At 39.5% G+C, this 27,814-nt stretch overlaps 1 long non-coding RNA gene across 15 annotated transcripts in view; it reads left to right on the top strand.

Annotated features, from left to right (window-relative positions):
- Positions 1-323: 323 nt before the first annotated feature.
- The window catches only part of LOC108445840, a 116,668-nt gene continuing 89,177 nt past the window's right edge, over positions 324-27,814 (top strand). For 5 of the 15 annotated variants that reach the window (XR_001860847.1, XR_001860841.1, XR_001860848.1 and 2 more), the window contains exon 1: positions 328-426. This is a non-coding gene — a long non-coding RNA (uncharacterized LOC108445840). Of the gene's footprint in view, positions 427-27,814 lie in introns of all 15 variants that reach the window. The other 10 variants (XR_001860840.1, XR_001860838.1, XR_001860842.1 and 7 more) reach the window with 7 other exon arrangements.

Here is a 27,814-nt window from a genome sequence, read left to right as displayed (position 1 = left end):
TGTGATGCTTTAAAAAAATCCTGGACTCCACTCTTAGAATTAGAATGAATGTGTTTGAGCTAACTCCTGTGTTTTGAAATAAAGCTAGAAAAATTACTATAAAGTGATCCTGACAGTCAAACCAAGAATAAAGCTATAAGTATCTGATAAAAAATAAAATGTCAGAGGGAAGACAGAGGGAAGACAGAAAGGAAAAAATCCGATCTAGTTCTCTTTCCTGTGCTAGGATTCAATGTAGCTTTTAACTAACTTGTGATACCATCTTTTCATGGCAAATGTTTTCTAGGGTTCCCAGTGTCATAAATAGTATCCATTAGCATCATCCCTTTGGTTTCCTTAGCAACTGAGACAATCAATTCAATGATAGTTTCATCGGCACAGAAAAGCACCAGCTACCAGAGTTATGGACAGAAGCACAAAAAGCAGGTAGGCTGGAATCTTTTTGTCTGCAGACAAGCTTTATTTCTTTCTCTCCTTCTTTCTATTTTATGAGTTGCAAGCCTTAAATCACAAATCAAGCACAAATCTCTTCAAACTGTGCTGTGCTTATGCATAAGCGATGGTTGATGCTGACTCTAAGGGATTCTCAAATCCACTCAGCCCAGCTGCGAGAAGCTTGATATTTTAGCTTCACAGCCTGAAAACCTTCTTCATTTTCATATTTTGGATTGGGTGTGAATATATAATCTTCTTTTTTTGAGTATTAATTAGAAACGTTAAACATCAGGGTCATGCTGGGACTTGTTTCAGTGGGTAGAGGAAAGGGGCCTGGTTGCTGCTGCTGCTGCTGCTTTCTACATTCCTTTCCATTACAAAGGGGTAACATGCAGTTTGTGTTTTCTGTCACTCAGATCCACTCTGAAGAAGAAATTCAGAAAGCAAGTAGGAGTTGCAAAAGGCTAAGGTTCATATATTGCTCTGCAGATTTCACTTGTGAAGGAAGATGATATGGCTGGGAGGTCTATTCCTGTTAAATGTCTATTATATATATTTTTTATTTTCTAGAGTAGCTTCTTTAATGTCCTGCTGGAGCTTCAGTCCAACTCTGTATGATTCTGTCTGCAGAAAGGCTTTCTTCTTTCAGTTTGCACTGCATTGTCACTACTAAAACATCAGTAGGGAGGAAAGTAGTGCTATGATAGTGAGTTATTAGAAAAGCTCTATACTATTTACAGAAAAGTTGTTTTTTTTCTCTTCATTTAATTTTTCTTCATTTCTTCAGAGGGGGACAACTGGATATATTCTGAAGGAATACAGCATGTAAGATGAAAACATGACTGTGTCAGCTGGTACTCCCGAAACACAGACAGAAGTGTTGTTTTGTTACTTTTGTTCATTTAGATACTTAAAAAAATTATTAAAAACAAAGTTAATATCAAGCCTCTTGAAGTAGCTGCAGAAGGTCCCTTAGGTTCCTGTGGGGACTTCCCAAGCTAACCAGAGAACATAAAAATTTATTAAACAATAAATTCACTGCATGATTTACTTAGTTCTGATGACTGCTGCTCCTGAACTCCAACAGTTTCTGTATCAGTCCTACCAATCCCTAAGCCCACCACCATGAGTAAGATTTCTTGCAGGTTTCTGAGTTCAGTGTTGGAAAAAATCAGGTGGACAAGTCAGGCTTGCTCACTGTCATGAGTACTGGGAATAGTGCTCACCCCCTGAAGTAACAGGACACTGTAGGATGACTCACTGGCTTTTTTGGGATTCTGCTTTCCCCCAGATGCTTTGTGATTCAGTTCCTATAGGAGCTGTGACAAGTTCAGACTGATGGCCACAGAGAACTATATCCCAACTTAACTGAGACCATGAATTTTTTTAGAATGTAAGAATGTCTTCATAGTTACACTAATGGAGGTGTTGGAAGCTGTTCAACAGTCTTCCAGCACCATTACCTTAGTTCTAGTGGAACTTCAGTGTGGCACTTTTCTGTCGGGACTCCTGTAAGGATGTAAGCTCATTTGATCTGAGGTGGAGGAGGAAAAAGGCATGGCCTCTTAGGCATTTTAGAGCTGTTGCTCGATATCTCATGTGAGTGCTGACATTTGTCATCTGTTTTGGTTTCACCCTGGTATGCAATGTGTATGCAGATTTTTTTTTCCCCTCCCTGAGTGTAACAGACCAACTAATTTGCATCCAGTTGGATGCGTATACATCACCTGTCATGACCATGTGTCCCTCTTGTGACTGTGTAAGCATCTTTCCCACACACACCTTCTTTTTTTCTTCCTCCTCCACTTTGCTTTTAACCACCTTGATGTTTTCGGCAGAACTCAGCACAACAGATCTGAGTTCACTCCTTTCTACTGGACATCACTGGGATGAGCAGCAGTTGCTCAGGGAATTGCACGTTATGGATTTGATGTTTGTATATTTAATGAACATGTTAACTGCAATTGCCAACATGTTAATAGTGTGAATGCTTGGCTGACAAGCACAGGTATCCCCCGACTAATTGCCATGCCCAGAATTAGATTTTTGCTTTTGCAAAATTGCAGGAGGCATTTGCAGATTTGAAACTTAAAACTGTTGTTCTCTACTCAGTTCACAGGGTTTGGTGAATGGTGTGGAGAGAATGCAATTTTGACGCTAAACTAACTGGGCTACGAACATAGCATTTTAGATATGTGGGACCATTTGGAAATTTGTTCATGGACAAACTGCCATATACTTGAAAGACCCCAGATAATAATTGGTTGAGTCACTTTGTGAACGATCTCTCAGAATTAAGGGAAACTGTCAAAACCTAATAATTATTTTGAGATGAGATGTACTTATTTCCATGATCTTTAACCAAAGCAGGGTAGCCACCACTGACACTTTGGGTTTCTGCACTGTCCCTCTTCCATGGTGACAGGAAAGTGCAGTTTACAGACAGCTGATGCAACAAGGTAATATTGATGAAAGCAATCAATATGTTTTCACTAGACATACAGACACCATGATGATGGTACAATTCAGTGGTTGCTCCTAACAAATAATTAGATATTAATTAAAACAGGTCTTGACCTTCAATGAAATCCATATGCTCAATTAATACTTTTTAATTGCTAATGCAAGTAGAGGGTGAAAGTGTGAGCAGCATAACAGCAAGTGACTCATTCCCTATTGACCAAGTGACATGGGACTGTGCGTGTATATCTTTGTGAAAATAAAGGCTGCAGAAAGAACTTAAAACCAAATTAATTCCGCTAATATTTTTTTTTATTCTGTTAGAGAAGTGGCTTATGAGTCAACTATCACAATACTCAGGACTTCTGATAATTAGGACAAACCACACGTTAAGGGAGTTCTTCTGTGTTCAGATACCTAGTGGCCTGGAAAAGAATTCAAAGGATCCAAGCAGAAATGAAGTTTAAGGACCTTCAGGGCAGGAAAAAGAGGAGATTTTCCAGAAATGGTTGTGAAAACATCCAGGATAGGTTCAAATGGGATGGCCCCAAGTCAAAAGCACTTTTGGAAAGCAGGAGGAAAAATTTCTGTTTGAGAATCATTTGAACTCTCTTTGACTTTCATCAATTAAGCTTGAAAATATCTTCTCTGTAGAAGCTTTGTATAATATTTATTTTCCTTATATTATAAATATTTATTATACAAAAAATACATAACATATAAAGTCGGGACATATGCAATAAGCTGATCATATCAAGGGATTTATTTTCCCTTTTTCAGATGATTTTCCCTCAAGGAAACAAAGTGCAATAATCTTATTACCACATAAATGTTACTGAGAATATGTTAGGTGTGCAAGAGCTACAAGAATTGAAAATAATTTCAAAGTGAAATCCTGTGGATACAAATATGCAGCTAGCAAGAATTTCTCTTGCTTCTTTCCAGTCCCATGAGATATTTTTCTCTCTCACGGATGATATTAGCAGAGTTCTATAAGCTGTGAACACCTGCAACCTTGCAGAGCTTTGTTTATAGTACAGTAGGAAAATATTTTGACAATGGGTGTTTTAGGATTTTAGCCAATCACCCCAAGGGGTGGCTGATCCTTTGACCAATTACACTATGAAGAAAAAAGTCTATAAAAGAGTTGTAAAATAATTAAATAAAGGAATCTTGCTGCACAATTCCTGCCTGTTGGATCTCTCTTCTTCTCCCTACCACTGCGCGACACTGTGATAAAATGTTTACCCAGCAAATTAATCTGCAAGCATAGTTACATTTGCTGTAACTATAATGCTGTGTATTTAAGAAATAACCCACAGCACCAAGAGATTTCATTGGCCTTTCAGAAACAGAGGAATGTTGATATTAGGTTTCATGGCTTGTTCCACTCCACTAGCCTTTGTAAGCTACTTTGTATGTCACTACTTGTGTCAACCACCGGGGTATAGATTTGGTATTAAAACAACATCAGCCTAAGTGCTTTGAGCAGTCATCCTTATCATGAGAGAATCTGTTAACTATCCTGTGAAATGGACTTGTTGGAAGCAAACAGCCTGGAAGAGGGAATAAATTACTTGCCTGCCATCAGCCCTCCTTTGACAGTGTACTCAGATTGAATTCTAGTCTGGCAAAGTGTGATAGAAATTTACAGCTTGCTCATGTAAAAGTGTTCACAGCCACAGTGGAGAAGAGTGGCTGTGAACAGGAAACAGTGGCTGTGGTGAAGAAGAGCAGAGCAATGATCCTGCAAACAGCTCTTTTCTTGTAAGGCATCTCCCATTTTCATCAATAAAACATTTTTATTAAAAAAACTGAAAAAAGTGAGGTGGATTTAAAAATAACAAGAAACAACCCCCTTTTCTCCCCTACTAGGAAGACATTACCCAGCAAAAATGGGAGTCATTGCATTCCTACTCTTAAGAGCCTGAAACATGTTCTGCTGCCAGGTGAATGAGCTGTGCTCAGGTACCAGCAGAAATATCTTGTTTTTCCTGGGCTCTCCAGGAGTGGCTGTCTTGTAGTAAGAGAGTAACTTGCTGGGATGTGTCTGCTTTTAGCTTTCATGGCTTCCTTTCTAGTCATCCTGTGCCTGAGTAAAGATTTCCATATACCACCCTGATGTGCTAGGGGAAGGAGCAACTTTTCAGATCTGCTGCCTCCCTCTTCACTGTAGAACATGGTATCTGACACTTTTGCAAGCACAGAGAAAACAAAGCCAGGACAGTCCCTTGTTTCAACTTGTCTTGCTGTCAAAATGGCTTTTAAAATACCTTGTCAATTAATCTCACTGAAACTACTAGTGAAGGTTCTGCTAACTCTTTCCTTGCAGCTCTGTTTGTTAATTCATTTCCAATTTGGAGATAGGTTAGTAGAAGTGGCAGTGGCAAATTGCCCTCCTATCACTGCAACAGAAGAGGTAAAATTGGGTGATGCCCCATATACTGCAAGCTAGGTAGTCTTCTGCTAAAGAGAAAATGGGATACTTTAAATGAGTATTTTGTCCCTTGAAATCTGCATGCCATATTAATAAGGCCATTTCACTGTATCTATACACCACCAGTTGGAGTTGGTTACTCAGCACCTATTTGACTGGCAGGAACTGAGCTGGGAGACTTTCCTTATATAATATTGGTAAAAAGATTAAATTGGTGAAGCATTCAGGCTACTAATCCAATACTTAGTCATTGCAAGATTCATCTGTTTTGGTTTCAGAGACCCTGGTTTTCTATGATACTGCTGAATTTATCATTCAGCTTAGTTCCATTTTCATTCACCTTCAGCCCTCAGTGAAATATCATTGCCCACCTACAGGTTCATTTGACAGCATGAAACAGCAAAAGGATTCCTTTTCAGAGTAAGTATTTTAATTTTGGATTGCTAATAACCATAGCACAGTCATTATGTGGTGATGTGGAAGTGCCTGTGGTTTCAGCAAGCCACAGAAACCATCAGTGTTTTATAAGTTTAACAGAGTGCTAACCTTTACACAGGAATTTCCTGCTCCTTTCTTAGAACATGATTTCAAAGAAGACAGGTACTTATATTTAGAAATAGCCTGAGAATGAAATGTTCTTGCTTGGGCTGTATCAGGGTTCATTCATGCTTGTGAACATCAGGGACTTGCTTTGCAGAGTAAGTTGAATGAAATGAGGCATTTTCCAACAGAGGTTCCTAGCAGTCCTTTCTGAAATAAATGGAGTAGCTGATGGCTCTCAGAGCCACTATTGGTGAGATACAGTGTGTTTTAGATAATGTAAGGATGGGGTTTGCCTTTGTTTTCTACCACAAATTATCATCACACTGAAGTACTTTGTCAAGAAATACTTTACAAGTATCACGAACACTGTTTAATCTCCCCACCTTTCCAAAGAAGCTTGTATTTGTTGTGGCTGTAAAGACTGGCAATTGAACCGGCTGATGTACATAGATAATTTTTGGCTCGTAGGAGAAACTTGTTTTTATCGACCATTCTTCATTAGCTTTTTCCCCAACAGAACCTAAGATGTGTCCACCTGGAAACTTTATCTGAGGGTAATATGCACTTTAAGAAGAAAGAACTGTTAGACACCTCTCAGCAATTGCCTTTTATAGTGTTTAATTAATTCTCTAACCTCAAGTCAATATCATATGTTTTTCAAGAGTGTTAAACCTTACGTTGCAAGCAGTTGCATAAGTGCACCCCTTGAATGACAACATCTGTTGCCCTTTGTTTTGTTGCCTGTACATCTGTGGCACCCAAGAGGCAAAGGTGTCTCCTCAGGGCTATCTGACAATGCCCTGTCACAGGCATGCACAAACATGACACCCTCGCTGTGCATTTCCTCATGGCATTAGACACAACACCAGAGCATGAAGAATGAGGACACTTCTGATAAGATAAAATAAGATTTTCTTCTTTTTTGTAAGAGATGTGGGAGATCATGTGTACTCTTAACTCCTAGTATATTCTCGATAGATAACTTTATATTATTTCTGTAAAACCTAGAAAACTCGGTTCCTAAAGGCTCCGATTCCACTGTACCACAAATTCGAGTTATAGTTGGCTTCCTGTAGTTCCTGCACGTATTACCTCTATTCGTGCATTCAACATCAAGTTTGTAGCCAGGAAAGCAAAACAAGAAAGAATACAACCTTGGTTGTATAGGAAGTGCTTTAGTGTATGGGAGGGCCAAACCATATCCTTCCTGTTGGATAAAACTGTATTCCAATGTGAATCTCTCTCCCCCCTGGAAGTTGAGATTAACAGGATTGATCTCTTTTGTGAAGTACCTTAATATCTATCAGTGAAAGAAATAGGATAACACACAGGCTGCTATAAAACTTTGGAGTGAAATTGTGCCTCAAATTAGGAGTGTTTCTATTGCCTTACTTCCCTAAATGTATCAGTTCTGAGGCATAAGCATCTTTAAAGGAGTAGATATGATAGATCATTAATTGCAAAATTGAATTTCACTGTTCCAAACTTATTTTTCCATTAGCTCAAGCACCTAGTAAACACCCAAAATGTGTTCTTGAACAAATGAGTTCTTGGAAATTTTCATGTTGTAGTCAATGCACTTGTACTTTATTTCAGAAAGGAGCAGCAAATTGCATCTCCTGAGGCTAAGCAAAAAGCCAAAAAAAAGCCAAAACAACCCCCTTTAATTGTTTGTTTGGGGTTGGGTTTTGGTCTTTTTTCATGATGTAAAAAATGGCCCTAAATATCCTTTAGGAACATTTTTACTTTGTGTCAGAATAAACACAATCTTAATCTCCTATATATTTTTGGGATTTTGTTTTTATTTATTTGTGGGTTTCCTGTCTGTGGTTGGGATTTTTTTGGTTTGTTTTTTTTAAATTTTTTTAAAGCGCACAAGTATTGAAGTAAATGATATATCAATACACAGAAATTGGAATTTTAAATACTAGGTAATCATAAACAAATGATAAGAAAGGGGAGTCCTCCTGTTTCCATCAGAAATCTTGGCTGATCTAAACCCTTATTTTTTTAGAGATGTTAGATATTAAGTCCACTCATAACGTTATCTCTGTGAATTGTATCTGTTGAAATCATGTCCAGGTGAACAGTCTTTTGGCAAGTATAGCTACAGAGAAATGTGGTTAGAGTAGCTGGGAGTTATGAATCTTTTCTACTAGAGATGTTAGGGACAAAAAAAAAAGAATCAGATTAAACATGTTTATAATAAGCCTTTCATCAGTGCTTTTATAAAGCTGCCGCAAACATGGTGAGTGTGACGCAAAATCACAGCCATTTCAGATTGTTTGTGCAGGAGCTCTGAACAAATGTAAACCTGAAATGGCCATGGATGTTTAGGAAACCAACAAATTGACCTGAAAGTGTTGCTTCTATGTAACATTTAAATACATTAGACTTAAATTAATTGTCTTGCAAATAAAGATATTCAAGTAGATTTTGTAATTGCTCCGATAGGGTCTATGCTCTGTTGTATGAAGATCCCATTCAAAAGAGTCTTATTCAAAGGAAGAACAGAACTTGGGAGAGGAGGGTGACCCTGCCTATGGGAAAGGCAGAAAAATGGGAATCTACCATGGATATGTATTCAGGGCTAATTAGAGGTTAATTAATGTAGATGGATGGCTTGTTTTTGTTTTGTGTGTTAAAGATGCACACATACTGACTTATGTATTATTGCAACATTAGAGTTTTGGGTAGTGTTGCTGATCTGTTTTTCCTTATCAAGGTAATTATTACGTTAAGAATACGTCTTAACCAATTTCCTAGAAAAGTGTTACAGCGGGGATTACTGCAACAAGCATATTTCAAACCAGGAGTCCTGTGGAAACGAAGTATATATGGACAGATTCGTGGTAGATGTTTCAGAGATGTTTATTTCTCCAGCCGCATGGCCGGGGCTCTGCTCAGGAACTCCGCAGTCACGGGACCCGAGGGTCCTTGGCCACCCCGGGGAACCCAAACCAACCAATGGGGAATGAATCTGAGCAGGGGCAGGGAGACCCCGTGTCTCCCCCCCAGGGCCCATCTCCCAGGGCTCCATGGCAGGGGAGGAGACCCCAACAGAAAAGATTTGATCTGCAAATGATATTTGGAAAATATATAAATTCTGATCCCCTTAATGAGATTTGTTTAGCTCCGTTCAGTCTTTCTGTATTCCATCAGGCTCTATTTCAATGCAGTATTTTAATATATAATGGCTAACCCTCCCTACTTCAGATAAATAAGTCCAGAAGATTGCCTCAGCTGATCACAATCTGAACTGAACTTTAATCATTCAATGCCTGATAAAGCTTGACAGTATGTTGGCAAGTTTGTCTTTGAGTTTTCATGTTATTACTTAGTAAAGTGTTCAATTCCCTTTGCTGCTAAGCACTGGTAATGGTAGAAGACTTGAAGTTAAGAAACTTCTCCAATTATTTTTGGAGCATTCTGGGTCCATTATAAATAGAGGATATAAGATTGTTAGATTCATTATAGCATAATATCTTTTCCATCAGAAGCCCTGGAAAATAGGATAGTTCTGGCAGTGCACATCTTGCACCGAGAAACTGTCAGGATATAGAAAATGATTGTTTGGAAATTGGTACCTAATTTTAAAAAATGTAATATTTTTGCCCTAGGCAATCGTAATAGTATCTCCAGGAACCAGATTTTTTTCTTAACCATTTTATTTCCCTTTTCTTTTTCTACTTTGGTGTTTTCTGGAAGTGCTGCTTTAGACAGAGTTCTCAGTCATAAACAAATTGCTGGTTTTAATGTATTTTTGCTATTTAGGTTTCCAAAAGAGATTCATTTTTTGTCAAGACCCCAAGTATTCTCCCTGTCTCAGAGGGCTTGCATGCTAGATTTTTTAATTAGTTTTGGTTTTGTTTGCTTGGTTTTTGGGGTTTTTTTTTAGAGTTTTTTGAGAGTCTGGAGAAGAGAGAGTAATTTCATTAAGTTCTCTCTTCAGATGCATCAGGGAAAAAGAGAGAATCTTATAATGTTGCCCAGTAAAATGGGATCTGGATGTTCTAACTCACTTTGAACCATTAACTAGCAGTAATTTGATGAGGATTAGTTACCATAAACAGACTTTAGGATTTTCTTATTTATCTTTTCTTTGGATGGTATCTTTTCAAAGATATTAGCTACCACTGATGTCTATTAAATGTACCCAGCTGTCCCAGTCATTTGGCCCCATCTTAATCTATGGCCATCATTACACTCACAAAAGCATAATTAATTTTAGTCACTGTCTTTATAGGATAACTGATAAAAAATTCTCATGCCCATTTACTAAATGGCAGCACAAACACAGCAGTATAAATGTAGTAGCAGCATAAAGATAGTGATAACTGTGATGTGTGGGAGACCCTGAATGGGTAGAGGATGCCACTGAAAAGGGGTATCTTGGCTTAAATTGGGTCTCTGTGTGTTTAGTTCACAACATTGTGGCTCTTGGTTTACTTTCTGGATTATGAATGCCTTATTAGGTAGAACTTGTTAATCTTTTCTATTCAAATGTCTCTGGGTTGTTTTCGGTTTTTTTCTGGTTTTTTTTTGTTTTTTTGGGGGGGCTCTGTTGTTTTTTGTTTGTTTGTTTGTTTGTTTTGTGTGTGTGTGGTTGTTTTGCTTTGGTTTTTTTTAGAACCATTTTTTCCTTGGGAGGTAATCTTCCAAAGATTTTTCCCTTTCCAGCTAGAAGGGTAAAAGTGTTATGGGCTGGGGTGCTACTCTCAGTAAGTATTTTTAGGCTTCTGTCATGGAAACAATTATTCAAAACCAGAATTTCACTGAAGAAATTCAGATAGAATATTTTATTTACTAACCCAGATTTTCATTGGTCTAACTTTTTCGGTGTTAAAGTAGGAAACAGGGAAAAAAAGAGAAGCCAGAGTTTGAGAACCAGCAATGATAGTGCAAATCATCCTTGGTAACTTATTTTTATTGTGCTGAGAACAATCTGTTCAGTTATCAGCATCAGGGTGGCTGTGACCTGTCATGAAAGTAAAATTGGTACTGCTGATAGGACACCTCTGTACTTCAGAGTTAGAAACATGCACAGCTTGGTGCTGAGCATCTACTGTTCTGCTTCTGTGACCTGAGCTAGAAATTCTGCCCCCTGCTCTGCTGGATCCTATAGACCAACTTGCTCCCAGAGCATTCCTAAAGACAGGGCTTCGTGGTGCAGCAAAATTAATTCAGCATCTAAATGCAATTAAAAAAAAAGTAAAGTGGTTTCTTGTGTTTGTTTACACCAAACTGGCTGCAGTAAGCCTGCTAATCCAGAGAAAACTTAGATTTGTATGCATGAGCAGTATCTGCCATTTAGCTTCCAGCCTGTAGAAAGGAGATAATGAGAATCTGTGGCCAGGGGGGAGGATGGGAGAGCAAGGCCCCTTTTCATGGCTTATTGCTACTAGACTGTCAGGTAGAGGTAAAATTGCAGCTTGACTTCTTATCTTGGTGCTTTCTCTGTCCTCTGTCTCTTAGCAGCTCTGACACATAGTGCTCCAAGAAGGTCACAAATTGAAGAACTGGCCTTGGAGAAGGGCTTTGTTGTTTGGGTTTTTTATTATTTTTTTTTTATTATTATTTTGACAATGTCAATCTTATCCTCATATGATTCTTGCATGATTTAGGGGTGTGTATCAGAACAGTATGATAAAGTACAGGCTGTGGGACTACTAGATGGTTGTCTTCCTGGTAGCAAACTTTGTCAGGGAGAGTTCCAATACACATGTGGATATGTTGTGGTTTAGGAATGGTATTCCCTAATTTAGTGTTCCCACTGAAACCATTCCAAATTACACATCACTCTCTCACTCCCCACTTCCTCTCCCTCCTGTCTCTGGAGAGGAGAATTGGAGGCACCAAAGGGAAAAATCACAAGTTGTGATAAGAACAATTTACTGGAAACAGCAATGAGATAAGAAAATGAACAGGAACAGCAACAATATTAATGGCCAAAGTGTATAAAATGCAAATGCTTACGACAGTACCATGCAGAGCCAGACAATTCCTGATTGCTTCCACGTACCCCCACCTGTGTTCCCAGAAAATGATGTGAGGTGATATTGAAAACCACTGGTTCTTAGCCATGTACCTTCCTGGCCACTGCAAAAACTAATTGTCCTGGCTGGAACCAGGACAGGATGATATTAGTTTTCTGTAAATAGATACATAAGCTTGCCTGATCTACTAGGTTGTCTGAAATTGTCATATCTAGTGTCACTTAAGACCAGGGTTACACTAGAAAAGGTTGGCTAGTAGACCTCTGTTCACAGACTCATAGAATATTCTGAGTTGGAAGGGACCTGCAAGGATCAGCAAGTCCAACTCTTACATGAATGGCCCATATGGAGATCAAACCTGTGATCTTGGTGTTATTAGCACCATGCTCTGACCAACTGAGCCGATCTCAGGGTCACCTTTCTCCTTACCAACCCAAACCATTATGTGATTCTATGATTCTGTAACACAACTTGGAGTCAGGAAACTCTGGGCTTCTCTCTGCTCTTAACCAGAGCTTAATGTCTTAAAAAATCTGCTTCCACTATTCCCTGGTGGGAATAGCTCAGAAAGCTTTCACAGAAATGCTCTGCAGTGGGGTGGCTGAGTAGTGAACCCCACACTCAGCAATGACCAGCCCCTCACTTTGGGGAGATGGAGAAGCTGACTTAGCTTCTTTTATGGTTCAACCAGTAAAAACCTTTTGGTATGTGCAGTACCCCCCTTGAATGTGAATACAGAGGCTATGTTATTTATGCTCACAAGCAGGGAAGGGAACTCTATCAGCTGCAATGCCAAGATCTGTAATTGTTCTGTATCCCTGAGAGTATCCCAAGAGCAATGCTAAGGAATTTATGGTCCTGATCTGGGAGCTTGCCTTTCTTTTTGCAACAGCTGTTTGCTTTCCTCACCTGCACAAGAACTGTAGGTGTGCAGAGAAAGTTGCGACTAGAGCTGTGCAAACTAGAGAAAGAAAAGGGGGAGATGTCTAAAGAGGGGAGTAAAAATCTTAACCCCCCTCCCCACCTTCTCCTCAGATTTTCCTTGAATTGTTTGTTTTTCTCATTGTCTTCAGTCAGAATGGAAAAAAGACCCCAGTTACAGGAAGAACTGGGGATTTCTAGGCATTTTATACCAGCTGAGCTCATGATGCTGTTTTAATAGCCTGTTGGAGATGACTCAGCCAGCTCAGACTGTGTAAAATCATCAATTATTTATTTCTCAGTTTTGTGCATTGCTGGTCTTTGGAGATCATTAATGTCTGGATAAAAAATTACTGGAGAGAGGTGGTGCCTTGCTCTCTTGCAACATCACTAAAATTTTCAAATAAAGGCTGTAAACAAGGGTGCTCCTCTAGAGCAATTGCAACCTGAGCATTTAAGGGACGATTCCTAATTTAGTATTCTGTGTTCTTTCTCTCTGCTTACCTAGCCAAACAGCAATGCTTGCTGTCGCAGTTGAAAAGACCTAAATTCATCCACATGTAAATTTTTGTGTTGCGCATTACGGTGGCTTGGTTTCCTTAATAATTCTTCCCCGCTGTTGCACAAAATCATGTTACTCAGCTATGACTCACTGGATTTCTGTTCACGTGTCATTTTGCTATTAGAACTTAACTGAGATAAAATGGGGCATTCTCTCTCCTATGCTCTGGTCTAGGCACTGTTGTGATTTGCAGTTTTTAAGAGATGATTTTTTTTTCTATTTTGGTAGAGATTTAGCAGTTGCAGCTGTGATGTGTTTGAGCATAGGTTTGTAAAGGTGTTACACTTTTATTTAGCTAACTAAGGGAGTTGCAGAAACCAGTACTGTGTTTTCTGGGTGCAGAGACTCCTTCTACGACATCCTCAAAAGCCACAATGTAGATGTTAGTAGGTGCAGAGAGTCTTCTTTTGCTGAGAAAATTCATTTAAGCCTAGATCCTCTAAAGTGGATGCAGGAAGTGTGTGTAACACCTGTTCTTGTGTTCTTATCTGCAGCTCTTTTTCTATGTACTTTTGCTTTTAACAGAGCATCTTGTGTAAATACAGGTAGAAATTTGATTTTAGTCTAATTAAATGGGGAGCAATCTCCTTAGTGATACCCAGTCTGTGTCAGATCTTGGCACTACAGCTAGGTCTTCAGAAACATCATCTGCAGTCCTTCACAGAACTGTTTTAACATTAGTTCTCGTACTCCTACCAAAGATTTTAGTTTGTCTTTGTCAATAAAACTTATATTGTAGCAGTCAAATATACAACAGTACCCAAAAATTATTCTCTTGGTTTCAGGATGGTACAGAGTCTAAAGCTAAGCTTCAGTAATATTACCATATGGAACAAAAGGCAAATAAATAAAAAAAGAAAGCTAAATTGGGGATCTGGCTTATTTTTTACTATATCCAAGATGAGTAGTAGATAACTCAGCCATCAGGCTGTATTTTATTAATTTTGACACTGTATTTGGGACCGATTTCAGTTATTATGTAGCGTTAAAATGATACTTTGCATATGCTGCTTGTGGGTGTTTGTAGCAAAGAAGCTGTTTAGAGGATTTTATAGTACCCTGAGACTGAGAGATGTCTAAATAGTGGAACGTGACTGATGGATTTGAAATGTGACGATATCTGAGCTGTAAATTGGTAATGCTAATGCCTGGAATGATTTCTCACGTACGCTTACAGTCTGCTCCTAAAGGGAGAAGGCTCTTTTCTCTCCAGCAACTTTATAGCTTCAGTCAGGCTTTGCCAGGGGCCCATCTTGGTATTGTCCTAGGTTAGTGAATGTTATGAGGGATTTCAGCCTTACCTCTGAATTTTCACATTGGGAGCTTGACTTTCCAAATTTCATCTTGGGTACTGTGAGGCTTTTTCACATAGAGTAAATCTCACTGTTCACCACCCCCCTTCCCCTCCTCCCTTAACTTCCACTACTGAACCTAAAAGCAAATAACATTTGGCAGAAGCTGAAAGACAGCAATAAAAACTTATGATCCTAAAATGAATGGAGTGACTTGTGAAAGTTAGAACAACAATGTCAGAGCAAGAGGAGGTACTTACTTTCTGTGTGTGTGCTTTTTTCCCAAGCCTCTGCAGTGACAAAAGCTCATCAAAATGTGCATAACCAAGCACTTCCAATGAATCATCAAATGCCATGAAATGTCATAGTAAAAAATTATTCTTGGGGCACTTGCTGAAAACATTATGCCTACTGATTTCTACGGGTAGGCATGTGGCAAGACAGAAACATGAAGTGGAACTGCAGAAAATGGACTCCCACCTTGTGTGACTTCTGCTTCCCCTCACATCTTCCAAAGCATTACTATCTACCATGAAGAAGGTTGTGTTGTCAAACTAACTTGTTCTTTCACTCTGCATCACTGACTATCCAGGAAGGTAGAGAAGGATCCCAGAGCTGGTCCTCTTAAACTGATTTGTAGGGAGAAGTTGAGCATTAATACATTTACACTGATGTAAGATTGATGTTTTGTGTCATGGTCCAGATGCCTAAGTTGTTGCTGATAAGTCACATAAGGATCACTTATTAGCAAAGCAAAATATTTCTGCAGTGACTTACAAAAAGCTCCCTGTCATTACTTGCCATAATGCTCCCAAAGACCTACTCAAAACCAATGTAATTTCAGCAGAATATACCATGTATGTGATTTCAAGGACTCTCCATGTTACATTTTGCTTGACTATAAATAAGACTTATTGCACAATTCAGTATTTGTTTTCCTCTTATTAGAAAAACAAATCCTCAACCCTAAAGGTAACCTAGCCAGAAGGTCAAGGATCAGGAACATCAAGGAAGAACCTAGAGGGAACCAACTATAATGATACTCTGTTGGTCCAGCATGTGCAAAATTGATTTTCATGTGTCTTTGCTGCTGGTATCCTTCATCTTGTTCTCCTTATCCTTTTTCCCTTAAAGTGTTCCTCAGAGACCTGGGTACTTGTGCAGTGGCACGTTTTCCATGATCTCCAATGTCGCCAAGCTTTTTGCAGTGCTATGTATTTAAAGGATGCAGTTTTCCATCAGCGCTGTAGTGTGGCAAAGAAACAGGGCTGTGAAGGGAGAGTGGAAACCATGAGAGTGGAAAGCAGAGTGACATTTTTCATTTTCATCATGTTTGACTGCTGCTTCATACTTCATAAATACGATTACCAATGATGGTATTTCTAGCTAATCCAAGCTGCTTTGGGGGGAATTCTGCATCACAGTTGCTCTTCTCCAAGTTTTCCCACCTCAGACAATCAGCAAATGAGTAATATACCATTCAGAGGGAAGATGAAGGTACCTTGTACTTTTCTAAATCTGACACCCTTATAAATGTAAAGCAACACCTGTGCGTTCAAAGAAACCATACACAACCCCCAAATGTTTCTGAAATCCAGACCATATATATAAATGCCCAAGTAAAATGGCTTTGCCTTCAGTGTCCAAACCTCCCTGTATCTGTGCTCTCTCTGATCATTAGTGCCTGACCCTGCTGCCTGAGGCAGATGCTGTCAGAGGAGCTGACTGGGCAGCCTGGAGCCTGGTGGAGAGTGGCTGCATTTTATCTTCTCTGCATTGCCTCTTGCTTCAGCTGCTGCAGCATTTCAAAAGGGCAGGCTTAATGAGCTGTAAGGGGGGGAGGGGGTGATATTCAGACAAATCTTGATAATATGCTTTGATTAATTCAAGAGCTGAAGGTAGCTGAAAAACCTTTTTCTTAAATCCAGGGTATTGCCTTATTGTCTTACATTGCCTTTAATAGCACACTGTATGTAAACACCTTCCAGTAGTGCACAAAGGAAAATTATTAACAAGGATTACATCTTTTCACTAACTTGAAATATATATTAGGCTTTCATGTAAAATCTTGTTTTCCTTCCCTCAGAGTGGGTATAAAAAACAAACAAGCAAACCCCCGTCATAAACCAGTCAATTTCCCATTATAATCAGTTTGGGAATTGGGTACTTTCCTGAGGTTTATAAGCTCAAAGGGAATTCAATTTGCCAAGTATTTTTTTCCACATAATATTAAAAAGTACATTAATCACCCTCACCAAAATCCAGTAGGAAATTAACTATTACCTTTCATTTTCTATTTCCTGTTCCATCCTCCATTATTATTTCTTGCTTATTTCTTTGAAGTGTTGAGGTACACTCTTCTCTCCTTTCAGTGGGCCAAATCCATAGAAGAATGGGAAAAAATGAGCCCACCTTTCTCTTGTGAAATTATACTCATTTATTTTTTACCCTTGGATAACTTCTTTTTAAGCTTTGTCAGACACAGAAGTGCTCTTACTCCTCTTGTACTGTGTGAGTGGACCCAAATGTTTCTGGACCTATGTGTCCAAGCCTTGTTTATGGGGCCAATGTTTTTAGTGTTTTTTTTTTGTTGTTTGTTTTGTTTGGGGGTGGACTGGGTGTCTATTTGTTACTCTTGGGTGGTGGGCACTACACCTCTGCTTCCAGTAGTAATTGTAAAGCAGAAGATGCCTCCTGCAATCTGAATGTCACCACAGTGGCCTTCATTTATTTTCCTATTGCTCGTTTTTTTTCCCTCACTTCTGCTGGATTTTTTTTGGCTTAACCTACTGGTCTTTGTGGTGCTGCTTCAGTCAGCAGCTTTTTACAATCTGAGCAAGCCTTCCATTTTTTCTTTAAAAAACTTAATATTATGTAGATTAAAAAGAAAGCTGCAAAGATCTATCTTAAGGTACTTATAAGCTGTGGAGCCATGTGATGTCAGCTTGCACACACTGGCCAATTGGCAAGCTGCTGATTTTTGTCTCTGTGCAGTCGTTGCCTTCTAAGCAATTATTACCAATATAAATACTGACCCTTGCTGCTCTCATTCTGCATGACCATGTATAATTCTTTTTTGGCTTTGTGAGCTCTGTGAAAGAGAGGCAGGGATATATGAACGTAGAAATTGTGTTAAAGGCTCAGATTATGTTATTTCTGATAATGCTTGATGCTTTAGTGGAATTAAATGTAGCCAATTATGAGACAGAGTGATGTGATTTTTTTCTGGATTTTTTTTTCAGAGGTTCACTTATACCCTAAATAATATGAGCATTTCTATACTTTTCCCCTGCTACAGAATGTAGTTTTATGTATTCTTATTAGGATTAAATAGCTATATCACTTCTCTGAAATCTTCTAACTCTTGACTTCCTTGATATATTTCATCACCATTTCTATTAAAAAATTGCACAACTTTCCACCTTGAAAAAAATCAGAGATACACAATTGTTATATTTCAGCAATCTTATTCTTCATGATTGCTTGAGTCCTGTGATGCCAGTTTTTTTGTACTGTATCATGTCTGTTTTCTGTCAATATGTAGTAAGCCATATTTCTTCTCCTTTATGTGTTTGTGGAGCACGTGTTTTTTTAGTGTTGAACTCTATACTCTGAAGAGAAATTGTGCAGAAACAACGCCAATTTCTAGGGAGAAACAATGTGTTTCTAGCTGACTGCAAGGCTAGGCACAAGATGTTGCATTCACCTTCAGTCTGTAGCTTAATGTGTGTCCTGGCAATGCCTCAATCTGTCTATACCCAAATAACACAAGCATCTTTAATGTGTATTTATGTTCAGTCCTTTGGAAGGAGAGCTTTAAAGCAGGTATTTTGGTTAACGAAGAAGTCTATGTGTTATATGGGTCCCATGGAAAGGTGATTTGGCCTCTGAATTTGAAGGAAAAATTAGTACACCAGAATAAGTGGGTTCAAAATCGACATCTCTGGAACTGAATCCCAACAAATAATGCTGAATTAATGTACTTGAGTCTGCAAATTGACTCAGGCAGTCCACTCTCCGGCTGGTGGCAATGCTATATGGAAAAATGTAAGCCTACCTTCAAACTGCTGTAAAAACCTGAGGATGAAGGTACGGTGAGAGTTTAGTTGAGCTACATTGGCTGTTTTCAGAGCTGATAATATCTCAAGGGGAGAATTGTTGAACAGAGTATCCATGACAGAGGTTGTATCAACCTGCAGCTAAAAACACAGGAGTTGGGGAGAGAGAGAGATGCATCCCTCAGTTCTAATTTTCTCCTCAGATTTGCAGTTATCTTTACTATAGGGGTGTTCTTTGCGTCATAATAAAGTAGCATGCCAGAATTAAATGCAATGTGGATTTTTTTTTTTAATTGACTATAACCGTTCATAGCTACTGTCTTCAGCTGGAATACTTTCAGGTACAGTGAGAGACTGTATACTCTGTCTTGCATAGTTAAAAGAAAACAGCAAATTTCATGGTGGGTGCCTGTCAAGTCTCTCATCCATATTTATTTAAACATCAGAAACCACTACAACTTCCTCTAACAAGGATTTCAGAACATTAATAAAATCAGGTTATGGTTTTCAAATGAATATTTACAGATAAATTGTGGTACGGTTTTATCTTACGCCGCTGAAGGGTAATGTCTGGTTTCTGTACTAGTGCCATCTGGTGACTAAAAGTTATTATGGAGCCCTCCCTCCTGCAGCTGGAAGGGTACAGGATGGGTTTGGCCAAGGAATGAGTTCGAGGATCAGGAGAAACTCCTCAAGAAGGTGCCTTGGATCTTTGCAAGGTGGTTATTGTCCACTTCTTGTAAAAACAGTGCTAAGACTGACACTTTAGAGAGGCTGTGAATTAATTTTAATGCTTGAATGATTAGCTCAACTACTGAACTACTGCAGTTCATGATCTGTCAGAGCTGAATAAGCTGCCTTCAAGATAATTTGGGCTGAGGCAGCAATACAGTTTTGGAATCAGTGGTCATCACCTTGAATTTCAGCTTTTTGCTGTCAGGCACCAGGTTTGAAGAATGGACTCCTTGCTACACATTTGCAGTATGTTTTTGCCATAGGAGACAACTCTCTAAGTCTTTTCAGACTCCTTCCTTCACTCATCAGTTAATAATGTACTGTCCTTTTAGTCAATAGCACATACATGTGTTTTTCTCACTAGCTCTTTGCTAAAGTCATTTTAGGGTTTCTATGAAAAAACGGATTTTGAAGAAGAGTTCTTTCCAGAATGTGGTCCAGGAATGGTTTGCAATAGTTTTAAAATAGGAAACAAGCCAAATCTCAAGTTTCCCATCCTCTATACTAAAATACTGCCTTATATTTTTTACCCCCTAAGTACTTGTTGCAGAAAATAGTGTACTGTCATCACATTGCAGTGATGGCTTCGCTTATGGCACTTCAGCATGCCCAGTAATCGAACCTGTGATTCTTCAGTGTTGTTCTTCCTGTCTTTTCCTGCATTTTCCTGCATAAAGGCCAGGGGAGAAGAGAGAAAGGTACCTGGTGAAGTACAAGTCTAGCAGTAAATGAAGAACATTATAAAGCGAGAGTGGAAACAGTAACTTCTTCCTTCATTTCCAGAGGTGGAGTTTCATGCCGAACTCTTTGCCACAATGCTCAACAAACAGCTCTGGTGGTCAGCTCCTACACTCTTGAAACCCAAAATTTCCCCTTCAAAGGTGCAAAGAGAAGTCACCCTTGGGCTAATTTTACCTGTTTTGGGTCTGGGGTCAAAACTGTGTACAAAAACCAAACCAGTCTGTTCTCACATCATAACTGAAACCCTGCAGGCTTTGCTGGACAAATGAGAGACTGGGGTCTATTCCAACTGCTTTGTTAATCCTTTCTTATTGTCCTCAGGGAAAATAACTGATTTTGACAGCTACAGGAAAATAAAATATATATGTGGAAGATATATATAGATGTATGAGTGTGTATGATAAAATGCTGATAAGAAGTACCTGCTATATTACTATGAAACTTGACAATACATTGTAAGACGTGACATCTCTCTCCATTAAAATTTTGAGAACAGCAATTTCTTCCTGAAAAAACACTTGTGAGTTTATAGGTGTGTATTGTGCAAGTCCATACACAGCTATGTAGGAGTATAGACACACACAGACTCCTAGGGAAGACCCAGTGTTTCTCAGAAGAAAGCCTGGCCTCAGTTGTCAAGTGTGGATGCTCAGTGCTTTTTGTAAACTGCTTCTCCAAATCCCTCAGGCTGAAGAGTCTTGGTCTGCAAGCATTCAAACTCCCTGTGCATCTACGGAAATTCATGGCCACAGATCTGTAGGGTCTGTGCCTGAACAGAAATTGTGAAAACCATATATAGTATCTTGTTTTAGTAGGTATGTGTTGTTTCAGCAATGTGGAACCAAAATGGAGCCTGGGAAAAGCCTTAACCGAAGAGGATACTCTGTTGTGTACTGAGTTCAAAATTAGAAATATTCATTTCCAAATCTAGTTTGACTGTATCCTGGGATAAAGCTATGACTGCACTAGGTTTCCTGACTTTTAAAATAATTTATGATAAAATTCAGAAGAGGTTTCTATTAGTTTTGTATAATGTTTTCAATAAATCTTAGCAAACGAGTAAGAATACCACTGATCCAAGAGTAATAGACTACATTTCTTACTTACGAAGGTTCTCTTCAGAAGTGTGTCATCTTCCATAAAAAGGGCTTACTGGATTTAATCAAAAAGCATGATTTAAAAAATGCATTCAAGTATGCTGCTTAATGCATTTCAGTGGGACTTTTTATTGCACAACATATAACTCAGTTTAGTCATATCTTAATTTCTTTGTCCTTCTGGTTTATTTGGATTGAAGGGATATAGGCAGAGTCATCAGGGGTTGAATTTTGGGGTTTTTTAACTGTTGTGTTAGCTATACATGACATTCTTCAAACACAGCCCAGTTCATCTTCATAGAGGCAAAGAAGATGTAAAAGTGTGGGGGAGAAAGGCTGTTGCTCCTGTAGAGGCAGCCACCCCTGAAGCAGCATTAGTCGTACCCACCATCTCCCAGTGGTGCCAAAAGCCATGGCTCCAGCTCTCCATGCTAGTCCTGATGGGCAGAAGCGGTTCTGGGGCTTGTTCTTTTCCATCCCTCTGCTTCTTCCCTCAGACAATGGCCCAGGGAGAAGAGTAAGCTTATTCCAGGGTAGAGGAATTATTCTGGAGGCAAGCCTGTGCAGAAACACGGTCCTTAAGATAAAGTTAGTGAAGGGAAGAGGGAAGGAAAATGCATGTATAGACTTACTGTGATGCCTGACACCTCCCTCATACACCCACACCCTGAGCATTTAGACCGTGGAAACTCCAAATTCACAAGATTATTTAAATGCAAGTCATTAGGCAGAGGATGGGCTGTCTGAATTTGGGATTTTGTGTGTCTGCATCAGTTTTCTTCAAAATATATAGGAATTTCTTGCCTGATGACCAGAGTTGAGGGCAAAGGATAGCACCAAGTACCTGTGACATTTTTGATTCAGCTGTGAGAGATTCGCCTGCCGGCCTTTAGCAGGGATCAATGGAAATGCTACCAAAGTCCACAGCTGCTCCATTTCTTAGCCTCTTCAGCTGGACCATGGTGTTCTTGATTGTAAGTAACTACTTGTTGTACAAATAACAGATCTCCAAGACAGTGTGTGAAAATGGTCATGAGTGAGACTTCCTTGTGTGTTTTGGAAGAGGAGTGGGCAAAACCTTCAACTTGCTTTTATCCAGACTGTTTGAACCCTACTACTGGAGAACAAACAAGCAAACTAATTTTTAAAAAGGCAGCTTCCTAAGCATGGTTAACTTTTTAAAATGTCTTTGTCAGGCTGACAAATACCTGTGACTACCATAAGTATGAATGCAAAGGAGTGACTCACTAGATCCCACCATCTTGTGGTTTGGAGTAGATGAGTTGTATTTTAAAAGCACTTTCTTAGAGCTGCCTTTTTTTCTTATACAGGCCTATCTAAGACTTGAAAACTCAGACATTGAATCACAAAATGGTTTGGGTTGGAAGGGACCTTAAAGATCACTGGAAAGTTTTGTGTATTTGTTTAGTTTAGGGCTTGATGGTGTCTTCATTCAGACAGGCTTGAACTTTACTTGTGTGTTGTACGTGTGAATGGAGTTGCTGAAAATGACAGACAGGAGCAAGAGAGTGTGCTGCAACTACGAACTTTTCTTAACTGGCAGATCAAATGAGAGGGAAAATTCTTCCCTCAGAATTTGCCCAGCAGTTTGTAACTCATTGTCCATGGCCCTAACATGAAGTAGGGACTTTAGTTTTTGAAAGCCTTGTGTGAATATTTCATTTGAATGGGCCATATCCCTCCTGCTTCCAAAGATTTTTTGGAAGGAGAGGAAGGTGCTTGGATATGAAATCATACATTTGTAGACTCAAGACCCAGCAAACTAGGAGGTAGGATGTTATTTCAAATGACATACGGATAGGATGTTGCATACTAGAATGACCATTCTTCTGACAGTCATGTTACACATAAAAAGCCATTTTCCTCTTGCACAAATGAAGGATGTGTCTTTTACACAGGGCTTCCTTTTGCTGTGGATCACCTTGTTCCCATCTGCAACTGCCTAAAAATACATAAAGCACAGAACTGTTTACATCAAAAGGAAGTGGACTGAGGATATACAGAAAGCTGTACCTGACTACTGGCAGAGCCTAATTACACATAAAGTCCCTTCCTTTCTTTTTACCTTCCTCCCCCCCCCGCCAAGCCCTTCCCACTGCAGGATTTACAGTCATTCTAGTATTATGTGTCTTTTTACTGACCATGGATGAATGCAGAGGATGCCCTTTTCCTTGTGCATCTCAGTCACTACATTCAGCTGCCTGCTTTTATTAGGCTGTGTTTGCTGTGGCAGTGTGGGATGCAGCCTGCATCTGTCAGATGAATTTCCTTCACGGTTCCCTGAGGAATCATCAGGTCACAATGAGCATCTGTAATGCTGCCATCCCTTCTGCGCTGACTCACACCCACTGCTTATCAATGGAGAGCTTCAATGACAGTCAGAGGGGCATGGGGAGCTTTTGCTATTTTTAAATATTTGCTGTATAAGTGAAATGTATAAATAAATCAATATTTATACAAAGAAAGAATGAGAGCAAGAGTTTTAACCCCAGTCTTGTATGTATGTCCCATTCTGGGTTTATTCTTCCTTTTATCCATGCATAGCCAAAAAATAACAAGGGGAGAAGCTCCAATAGACAAGAATGAAAGACAGACACTTTCTGCCTGGCTCTGGGCAGATGTGGGGAACAGTTTTCTGTGGTGGAAATGCTGAAGTTTAGTCCTGTTGTCTTTATCTTGCAGGCCAAGGGGTTTGAGTTTCCTTATTTAGCAAATGTCTTTATCCCAACGCTTATGGGTGTTTCTCCTCTGTGTTATTAGGTGTAGGACTGCCTCTCATACCTGATAGGATATTTTGACCCCAAACTCCTTTAAACCCAGGAGAACCCAGGAGACTTTTGGTTTTGGCTGAAGCCTTCAGTCGGTTTTGGCAAAATGTGTAGCTGGATAAAATCCTCCAGCCTTTCTGGATGGATAACTAGATCTGTAAGTCTACAGAAAAATTCTGCCTTCTCATAAAAGAAAAAGTTTCAGCTTACATTCAGAAATATGTTGTTTGAAAGGGCTGTATTTCATCAGTTTAAAAAGTATGGTTTTGTGATGATTAACTCTTAGATCTACTTCAGAGCAATTTTAAAAGAGGCAGAATGTGGGCAGGTACCAATTACCTGACACAATTAGTGTCCATCTTATTGTACATATTTAAGAAATTAATGACAGTAGGTGGTTAGAACTGTCTCATTACTACTAATTAATATGATAAGTCTTCAGTAGGCCATTGGCAAAATAAGAATACAAATTAAATGTGATGTCAATAATTATTAATTATAGAAGAACAGATATACTTGAAGTCCAGTAACAATAGTGGGAAGCTGTGCTTTCTTTCAGAGACATTTCAGTGCATCTACTACATGAAAAGCAAGTGTGTATTTTATCTTAAATATTTATTTAATGGAAATCATGCCTAAGAATTGCATTCAGATGTCCTTGAATACTAGAAATTGAAATTTTGTGGCTGCTTGCTAACTTTCTCATAATCCTTCCTGTATTTGCACCATTTTAGTGTTATCACCAATAGGATGGAAGAGCACATATGGAGAGTTTATATGCCTAAGTGTCTAGTTGATATAGACTCAAGATAATGTTTTTCAGTGTATCTTCAGTTATGATCTCATCTTCTTAGTATTTATCTCCTCTTTCTCTACAGTAACAGCTATTCAGGGTGGAAGGAACAGGCAGTCCTCCATGTGGAATCCTGGATACGCCTACAGATTGTATAAAGTGACTAGATGCGACAAAATTACTACAGAAATATTAAAAATCAGAGTAAGTGCTAGAAAAAAATATCTGCCTGATGTGCCTGATGTTTACTGTTGGTTGGTGCCAGTTTGCACCTGCTTAACCAGACCTGGTGGTTTGACTCTGCTTGACACCATGGGACTCAGCACCTACAGAGGAGGAATGTCACAGGGCACAGTGGCCAGTGTTTGCTGGAGCACTGCCCCTCAGCCAAAGCATGAACCCTGAGGGAGCTCCAAAGGAACGACATGGCCCTGCAGGGCTGGGGACAGAGAGCTGCCCAGGGCCTCTTGCTGAGGGTAGGGCAGAGGGAGATGATGTCCCTGCCTGCACAAGGTGTGCACTGATAGAAGACCTGCGTCACTACACTGAGGTCAGTCTGGAGAAGGTCAGCTAATGTGCACCATCAGGGAAGATGAGAAAAGCATTTGAGAGGATCTTCAGAGACCCTGTGGAGATGAGAGCCTTAACTCCCAACTGCACAGAGGAGAGGCAGCCAGAAACCATCTGGTTTGATGGAAAAGATGGGAAGCTTAGTCCTTTTTTTTTGTACCAGGAGAGTGGCTGCTTCTCTAACTGCAGGTCTGTAAGTGCAGGGTAGTTCCCACGTCCTAGTAGCTAATGAAAGGCAGAAACTCACATCTCAGTAAGTACCAAAGGCACCTGAGACTGAGCCAGGCAGTGAAGCAAGCACTGCCAGTAGATTGAGGGAAGTGATTATCCCTCTCTACTCAGCATTTGTTAGGCAAAACCTAGAGTCGTATTTTCCTGCTCCACCTCAAATATTAGAAAGATGTTGATGAACTGGAGCAAGTTTAGCAGGTGGCCCTTAAGGTGCTGGAGTGCTTGTCCTGTACAGCGTGTTAGAGAACTTCACAAGGACCTCATAGCAACCTGTCAATACATCTCAGGAGTTTATCAAGAGGATGGACACAGGATCTTCTGTAGTGAGTCCTAGAAGCACAGTAAAAAAATATAAACAGATTAGAGACCTCCTGATGTTTCTTCTGATCTTAATTTTCCCATGATTCATTTTCTGTGATCATAATGAACTTTCCCTCACCACACTGACCCATCTTTGACATACTGTGACCTTTTGTCTGAGCCTTGTGCTGATGTATAGCGAGCAATGGTGGCTTTGACTGCTGGTTTAGGACAAGGGAGGAGAAATGTCGAGGCAGGAACAGAAGGGTGAAATACGGTGTTACGGGGAAAGGACTTTCAAACTGTTCAGGATTCTGGAGGTAGGAATGAAGTGGAGTAGTTGAAAGCCATCCAACAAGGGAAATGTTCACAAAATTCTCTGGGCTGGAAGGGATCCACAAGGATCATCAAATGCAACTCTGAAGTGAATGGCCCACATAGGGATCAAACCCACAACCTCGGCTTTATTAGCACCATGCTTTAACCAACTGAGCTAATACAAATGTTTCCTTTTGAGGAATAAATATTGCCATGAAATTCTTTGGTCTTTGTGAGGGTCATAATAATGTCAATTGTAATATGTGTGACTGCATTATTAGTATTCTGCTGGATGCAAGTGCTTGGACTTGAGAGAAATAACTGCAAGTAGTGTTTCCTGATGGAGGTGAAGAGGCTGCCTGTAAAGCTGAATTCTGGATGGCCTTCCAGATTTTATGAAGGTGTCATTTCACATAATGGGGAGACTTTGGGATTTTGTCAGCTTACTTTGTAATTTTGTCTCCATTCAAGAACCTTCCATTTATCTTGGTAGCAGACTAACCACCTCTCCCCTTGGGCTTCTTACTGCACGTGGTTTTGAATGCTACTGCTCAAATGCTGCTGCCTCTTGTATAAATGAGGTTTCTGCTGTGAGGGCAGTCAAGGTGCTTTCTAGCATTTGATTAATTTTCAGTCAGGGCAAAAATCAGACTTTTTCTGAGGGGTAAATGTATCTTTCCTTTTTTGTGTTAAATTACAGCAAAGCCATTGTTATTGAAAGAGGATCAGCACTCTCCTCCCAGCATCTCAAAAAATTGTTTTTACTGCTCTGACCTCAGCTACCACCCTCCATTTGACAGATTTTAAATGATCAGGTGTTGCATCACTTTGACTTCTGCTGTGTTGTCTTCAATCTGATGGCTACAAATATTCCCAAACACTTGCAAGGCAGCTGACTAGTGCCATGCATGTGGTATGAAGTGAGAGAAGCAGTGAAAACAAGACATGATTAATTTAGGGTACAAATTAGAGAAAAAGATGGATTTTCTCTTATTCCTGTGGCTGCCCTTCTGTCTGTCTGAACCTTTGAATGTAGTTCAAATAAAGGCATCAAAGGTTAAAAAATTTGACATAGCAACTGTAGCTTTTGTGATCACTGTGGAACTTCTTTCATAATGTAGATGGTGGGGTGGTATCAGGAAGCAAGGCTGGATGCACAGAATTTCAAAGAGAAAGTCAAACTTAGCTGAAATTATTTCTTAATGAAGACAGAAGCCAGTGGACAGCAGGACAGGTGTGGAGGTGAACAGACTGAGACAGTATCTCAAAAACATGCTGCAGTTCCTGCTCTCTGGATCAGCTAGAAACCAAGGAATGTTTGCTGAATTATTTTGATTTTTTTCTTTACTTCCTCTCTTCTCTTCCACATGCCTTCCTCCTCCTTTAACTAATCTGGTACTTTGAATTTCATATCCAAACTACACTTGGGTATGATCTTGCAAGATTTAATACATCACTTTTAGGGTGATGTATTACCAAATGTTGTTCTGTATTCATTAGAACTTCATTTTCTTGGCAGCCCAACCTCAAGTACTT

The sequence above is a fragment of the Corvus brachyrhynchos genome, unplaced genomic scaffold, assembly GCF_000691975.1.
Source record: "Corvus brachyrhynchos isolate BGI_N302 unplaced genomic scaffold, ASM69197v1 scaffold43, whole genome shotgun sequence".
Lineage (NCBI taxonomy): Eukaryota > Metazoa > Chordata > Aves > Passeriformes > Corvidae > Corvus > Corvus brachyrhynchos.
Note: the sequence above shows the minus strand (reverse complement) of the source record. Positions and strands in the feature narration are given on the sequence as shown.